The sequence below is a fragment of the Aythya ferina genome (genome assembly GCF_964211825.1).
Source record: "Aythya ferina genome assembly, chromosome: 9".
Classification (NCBI taxonomy): Eukaryota; Metazoa; Chordata; class Aves; order Anseriformes; family Anatidae; genus Aythya; species Aythya ferina.
Genome location: NC_140305.1, coordinates 6,140,034 through 6,147,147, shown reverse-complemented (window position 1 = coordinate 6,147,147; position 7,114 = coordinate 6,140,034). Strand labels below are relative to the sequence as shown.

The 7,114-nt window shown below is 41.2% G+C and overlaps 1 protein-coding gene across 4 annotated transcripts in view; it reads left to right on the top strand.

The window, feature by feature from the left end:
• The first annotated feature begins 569 nt into the window (after positions 1-569).
• The window catches only part of NYAP2 (neuronal tyrosine-phosphorylated phosphoinositide-3-kinase adaptor 2), a 141,334-nt gene continuing 134,789 nt past the window's right edge, over positions 570-7,114 (top strand). For 2 of the 4 annotated variants that reach the window (XM_084528835.1, XM_084528832.1), the window contains exons 1-2: positions 1,017-1,139; positions 1,381-1,877. The gene's annotated coding sequence lies outside the window, so the exon portion shown is untranslated. Of the gene's footprint in view, positions 614-643; positions 713-1,016; positions 1,140-1,380; positions 1,878-7,114 lie in introns of those variants that run through there. The other 2 variants (XM_084528834.1, XM_084528833.1) reach the window with 2 other exon arrangements.

Genomic DNA, 7,114 nt, shown 5'->3' with positions numbered 1-7,114 from the left:
TTATTCTTTGTACTTTATTTCTGGTATTAGAATAGCAGATGTTAGTTTTAGAAATAAATTCATTTGAGCCAAGATTCATGCGAGAGAAATATGCCTGTCAGTTGAGAAAGGAGGCAGATCGAATTGACATTTATTAATGGGGAATACGCTCTGTGCATATTTGGACATCTCCCCTTTTACTGGTTTTAATGCAGGTAGTGTATGCTTCTGCTTTGTGTCCAGGCTGCAGGTTGGGGGAGAAAGCAAAACTGCACACGTTCTGAAAGGAGGAGCTATAACACAGGTTTCCACTCCAGAAAAAAAAAAAGGAAATGTTTCCCTCCAAAGCACCATGCTTACAAATTCTGGATGAGCCTAAACCTGCGTGGTTTCATCCAGGATGCTTCTCAAACAGAATGCCTCATTCCAGAGCGTGCATCTTATAGCAATACAAGTAAAACAGCATAAATGTCAGGCTTGTTCTGTCCGAGGAGCATAGTTTTGTTCCCGTGCAATGGGAGCAGGTGGTGGGAGGTTGTTTTGATGAGGTTAAAAAGCTCCTCCCCTCCATCCCCAAGCAGCAGCCTAATCTGCGTCAGCAGTAATTGTGTGCCTTGCACTGCTTTCAGTGAGGGTGAGTGCAAAAGATACATCAATACGAGGTATCAAACCGAGGCGTAGACGTTCCTTTTAAGTGGCTGCTCATTTCCTTGAGCCATAACACGGGCTAAAGGTTAACTTACACATTCTCCGTGGAAGAACATTTTTTTTTTTTTTTTTTTGGGGGGGGGGAAGGGGGAGGAGGGAAGAAGAGGGGGAGGGGGGAAGGGTGGTGTTGCATATTCTTTCCTACCTATAGACCAAACGCGCCAGTGCTCTTGACGCAGGGCTCTTCCCGCTGGATGACTTGCTAGCTGGCCCCAGCGCGGCGGAGACCAGCCCGGCGCTGGCCGGGGGGGCGCCGAGCCCCCGGGCCGGGGTTGGGGTTGGGGTTAGGGTTGGGTTTGGGTTTGGGGTTGGGGCTGTGGCTGTGGCTGCCCCCGTCCCCCTCTGCTCGGCCCGGGGAGGCGGCAGGAGCTGTCCGCGGTGCTGGGATGCGGCCGCGCCGGCAGCCGGATTGCAGCAGCCGCCGAGCCCCGCCGTCCTGCTGGCACCCGAAGGTAGGCTTGCTCTTTGTTTGAGAAGCCCTGATTAATCGGCGGCAGCAGACTAAGGCAGCTGGAGAGAGCAAGCCTGCCTGTAGTCACGGGGGGGAGAGAGAGAGGCGATGCCACAAGCTAGGCTGCTTCAGACCTTCTATGTCTAAGTGGCGATGAGGGAGCGAGTGTCTTTCCTGCTGCAAGAAGCCATTTGGAGAGGATGTTTTCTACTCCTTACATTCCTTTCTTTTTGTCTCCACAGAACATATTCAAATGAGGCACCTTAGCAATCTCTGTGTTAGTGCATATGATGGTGCTGTAATCTTCTATGTTGTAAAGTGGGTAAAAACCATCCAGTTTCTTCTCTGCTGGACCTCAAAGCAGGGTGTTGTTTATACCCTCCCATTATCTGTACCCTCTCTTCTCTGAATGTGGATTTAAAGAAGCAAGCACCTGTCTTCTCTTGCCACTGCTTTTTTTTTAAAGCCAAACTTTCCATGCCATTTTAATCATACGTTAAGAAGATCCGTAATGTAACGCTGACTTACAGTGATGCCGAATTCTACAATCTGGGCAATTTTGCCAACAAGATTTAATGCACTTTAACTGAAGAAAAAACTGAGCCTAACTGCAAATCTGTTTCTTATGGTGCTGAAATATCCCTTCCGACTGCACTGAGATAACCACAGGAAAGGGCTTTTACAGGCAAAAGTCACCTTTGATTATTGCACTTAGCAGTCCCCGTGGACTTGAATTTTGGTATGTACGTATTTTTGAAAATTCTTTGAGCATGCTGATAAAATATGGTGCTAATTAGAATGAAGAAATAATCATACTTACAGAATGAAATAATGATTAGCTGGAATGCATAATGATGAACTTGCATGTCTTTTAGGGAGGTATTAATCAAGCCTTTGCTAAAGTGAAAGCTGAAGTCTATTTGACTGTTTTTGTGTACTTCACATGTCGATTGTGCTTGTAATAGAGACATTTTGCAGCTGCATTTTTTGTTGGTAAAAGGCACTGTTAAATAATTAAAAACATTCTTTGCTATTTTCTGATGAATTAATTGAAATAATTCTTACCATCTATGTTAGTTACTTATTAGACACACTACACCATTAATATTTTACAGCATCTTAACATGATGCTGGTGGTAGTGAAATCTCCATTTTATTTTAAATAGAGAGAAAAAAAAAAACATGTCCATCAGCGAGCAAGCTCATTCTTCTGAGTTCTAATACACTCCTGTCTGCATACAGAATACGTGTGTATATGTCCCTGTGTGGCTTTATTTCTTCTTTTTGTTCATAAATCGTCCACATAATAATGGGATGATAAAATGTCATAATTGCACTTAAGTACTGGCTGTTCTGAATCTAGTTTTGTAATTGTCCAACATCCGTGTGGTTAGGAGGAAGCATTATTTTCCTCAGGGGATAAAAGTGATAGAAGTGTTGCCTTATTGCAAAGTAAACAACAGCTCTTTACATTCTAGAGTAATCGAGGAGTCATTGTTAGCAAAGACCTTTCCCTTTTCAGAAAGCACTACCAAGGGATGCAAAATTCAAGGCTTTTTTTTTCTTCTTTTTTTTTTTTTTTTCTTTTCTTCTCCCGTTTCTTAAAACTACAGGGAGGATGACTTTCCCATATGAAGGGCGGGATGTCTATAGAAATGGGCTATTACTTTAAACCCATGCAATAGCATTCTCATTCTACTGAAGGAGCCACTTTTAACCTCTTTAAGTGAAGGACTTAGCACTACTTAGCTTCACTGATTCCATCCAGGTGCTAGAGCTCATGCTGTACAATAGAATGAGGACAAGGTATATAATTTGTAATCCCAGTCAAAATATGGGGGTACATTTTGTATTTCCAAATTAATGTAGTATTTTTCTTTAAATGTCTGCATAAAAACTTGTCAAATGATATATAGCAGGAAACTTGTAGCCTATTTGAGACAGTCTTTACTTTCTATTTGAGATGAGAATTTAATGCATTACTGTGTGAAAATAGTAATGCCAGATCATTAAGAATGAGGAGGGAATACAACTTCAAAAAGCATGTCTTAGAAATTTTTCACATCATATCCAACTGTTTGGGTATTTCAAAGGTCAGTTGGCATAAGGCACAGCTATGATAAGAGGAGAGGAGAATTCTGGAAAGTAGTCTCTAGTATTTTTTTTCCATCACTGAATTTTTCTTGGTTGCAGAGGAAGTATTCTTTGTACACCCAATACCATTAGGTCCTTACTGGCACTGCTGTGGTCAGCAGTTTGTGAAAATTGGATATGGCTTGTCTACTCATCTCTTATTGCCTTGCAAGTGACTAGAACACAACAGCACAAACTTAAGGGTTAAATGGCTGGTCAGTATCCTTGATTTGTGCAGAATCCTCCTGAAATATTTTGTTGAGGGAATTGACAGGCAATGCAAAAGTGGATGTGTTTTCAAAGAGGAGGCAGTATCTGGAAGGGAGACAGGCAGGACAGGGGAGGTGTAGACCTCTCATAAATGAAAGGTTGGGTCAGGACTTTGGGCAACTGCACTCTTGTGTTACTGTGCTTGGTTCTGCTACGTTAAAATAACAACAACAAAAAAATCCCCCTGGTTTAGGAAGAAGGCAATCAGTGCCTTTGTCACTACTTCAAAAAGCTCCTTCGGTTTAATGTCAGCATTGCCAATTTTCAGTGCAGCACAGCTGCAGCTTATGGCTGTCAAGCATGCTGAAAAGCAACCGATATTTTGGGGATCCTCATGTGAGTAAGAGGGAGAACCACATATCTAAATGGTAGCACCTAGCAGCACTGCAATATTATGATACTAGGAGAATTGCATCTTATTTTATGAATTCAGTAGCTTTGCATGCTGATCACATGAAAAAGAGGTGTTTGGTTTTGACCAAGAAGCTGTATGTTTGGCATGGGAGCAAATAGTTGAGTAAAAAGTAAGATGTGCAACAGTCCTGTGAATGACAGTGCATTACTCTCGCATATAAATTATTTCTGAATCATTACAAAGACCTTCACTTCTGTTATGTAAATATTAGTAGGCAAAACCAATAAGGGGATTGCTTGCCCTTGCCAGGAGCAAGCCAGATGTACTGGCTGGGGGGGACAGGGGACACCCACCCACAAAAATCTTGCTTGCTTTACGCCTTCCATGCTGACAGCTTATTGCACAGGCCATGACAGTGCGAGCTGCTCTCTGCTGCTTTGCAAATGTCTCTCTGATTTGGAAGAAAGCTATTCTAGATTTTGAGGAAATTTTATCTTCCTGAATTTTGAAAAAGGTTATATTGTCAGCGACTCCTGTTCTAGATGGTCTTAAAATCTTTCCCCAGGATGGTAACACTTGTTACAGAACTTAAATCTGAAACACCTGATGTTTTAATTCATTAGTGTATATTTAACAAACAGAGTAGCATTGAAAGGACCAATGTACAATAATGTAATAAATGTAGGATTATTCACTGTCCAGTCACCTGGCCTATGTTGCTGCTTGTAAGAACACGTACAGAGTTCTCATAATTGTAAAAGCTCTATTTATAGCTTAGAAAACAAAGATTAAGCTACAGGTGGAGATGTGTGAAACTCCATTTGTGGCTATTTGGAGGCTCAGGTGACAATGAACACAACTATATTTCTCAGTGAGATTTCACATAGTGTTAGTGCAACCTTTAAGAGGCAAAGTGAACACGTTGAACAACTCCTTATATGTGCCCTTCCACTCAGGAGAATTTCCAAAAATGTTCAGTGTTTGTTGAATGCTTACAACAAAGTTCCTTCCATTCATTTCAGTTCTCTCAGTATGTTGGCTAGTATATAGAGGCAAAAAAAAAAAAAAAAAAAAAAACAGGGGCAAAATTCAGGGCTTTTCATCATGTTTCCTTCTGTCCCCATACAATGAAGGGAGGAAGAGAAAGGAGTATTATGAGAATATCCCAAACAGAACAACTCTCAGTTACTATTTTCCAGAGTGTATTGATTTCAAAACCAAAATGTACTGAATACAATTTGGTTACAAATAGAAAGTGGCCCTGCATGGTCCTCGTTACTAGCTAATAAAATATCTGCCCGCAACATGTGTATTAGGGTTACCAAAATGGTGGTGCCTCACCTACAGCTTACACTACATATTTAACAACTGGCATTTGCATTTTTTAATCAAATATAAATATACTCAGAACACTTGCTTGTACTTGTATCTGCCCTGACAGATGGCTAGGAATTGCTTGCTGCCTGAGTTAACCAGCAAGCAGAACCTTTGATCACAGGTTGATCGGTGCTGCCCATAATCAGCATTTCCTGATAAGAGTGGCAAGCAAATGATGTGTATGACTTGGTGGGCCACGTGGACTGCAGTTGAAAAGCTCATTTCCTACATTAACGTAGTATCTCAGAAGTGGTATTGCTACCTTTCAGTAAAATTGTTCTGAATGTGCTATGCAAGGAATAGCAATACTATAAAAATGTTTACAGTAATTAGTTAAGCTTTTTGCCCCAGCTGTTTGCCTTTTTATTCCCTGTTTAAGCAGAGCATGTACAGCCATCAGATATTAGTAAATGCAATGAGGCTGTAAAATACCATGCAGGCAGGAGATATGCAGGTTTTAATCCAGAAAATGCTTGCTGTAGGTATAGATGCTTTTCAAAATTAGTGCCATAAGAGCTGGTTAAAGGCTTTGAAGTCTCTGTGAGCCCCCCAACAGTTCCTCCAGGAATACCCCAAGCTGAATTTGGTGTCAGTAACATGCAGGCATTGACTGTCAGTGAGGAGTTCAATAACAACAGCTATCCTCATTATTGTTGCGGGATTGGACCCCTGTTGGGGCAAAGAACATCTTGATCTATTTAATTAAATACCATGCAAATTTTTGGCATTCTGAATGAGCTTTGTAGTAGTGATAAAACAGTATATAAAATATTTGTTCAGCTGTGTGCAGTGACCAGAGACTTGCTAGTCTTTTTAGTCTTGTTAGTCTTTTTCTAATTGGAACGACCTTGGTATTAATCCTCCCGTATATAAATAAATTTAACTATAAAAGGAGATTCAGCATACCCTTAAGAGTCAATCATTTCAGACCTCTAAAAAGAAAGGTTAAGCATGGAAAAATGCAGTATTGTCATAAAAGAGGGTGCAAAGCAGATCAGGTTCTGTCTCTTGGAAAAATGGATCTGGACTGCATTTATTGAGGGCCTGCTGAGGTTATCTCCAGGATTAAATTTCATATTATATTTCAGGAGTAAAATCTGGTCCTTGGAGAAATCAATGGCAAAACTACCATTAAGGTCACTATAGTGGGGTTTCTCTGTTTTACAGGTTTATCTGAATTGAATTAAATGCAACACCAATGCAGAAACTAGACATTACTAGAATTCCAAAATATAAAATAAAGTGAAATAAACATCTGCTGTGGCAACAGCCTAGATCTTAACCATCAGGAAGCAGGAACCATTTGGGAAGCTTGGAGGCTCTTCAGTTGGAGCAGCCCATGCCATTAGTATTGCTTTTAATCAGGCAGGCCTCACTGCTGTAAAGAGAGTCCCCAGGTACGGGATTTAGTGCCTGAACTTATTTTTCTTAATCAGAAGGGTTAAGAACAGGTCTAAAATGATGTCTACTGAAGCATTCACTCCTTTGTAGACACTGTGCCGCTTACAGTAAATATATCTGATGGCTCAGTGCATGTTCCGGCCCAGTGGAGTGCTAGCCACCTCCAGTGCGACAGCTATGTGAAATTGGCAGCCTTCACATTTGGGCTGTGCTAAGACCTCTTCACTGGTTGTAGCCTGCAGGGATTAGTAGAAGATACCTATATCCCTGCTGAAAATACATTAAGATCAATCCAGTGACCCTGAACATCAGGCTCATCCTTGTGTTCAGGCTGAGATGATAGCAAAGGTTGTCTTTGGAGGCAGAGGTGACGGGAGCAGGCCCTTCCCAACCTCTGAATCTTCAGGTTTTTAACACAGCTTACCACTGAACAGAAATAA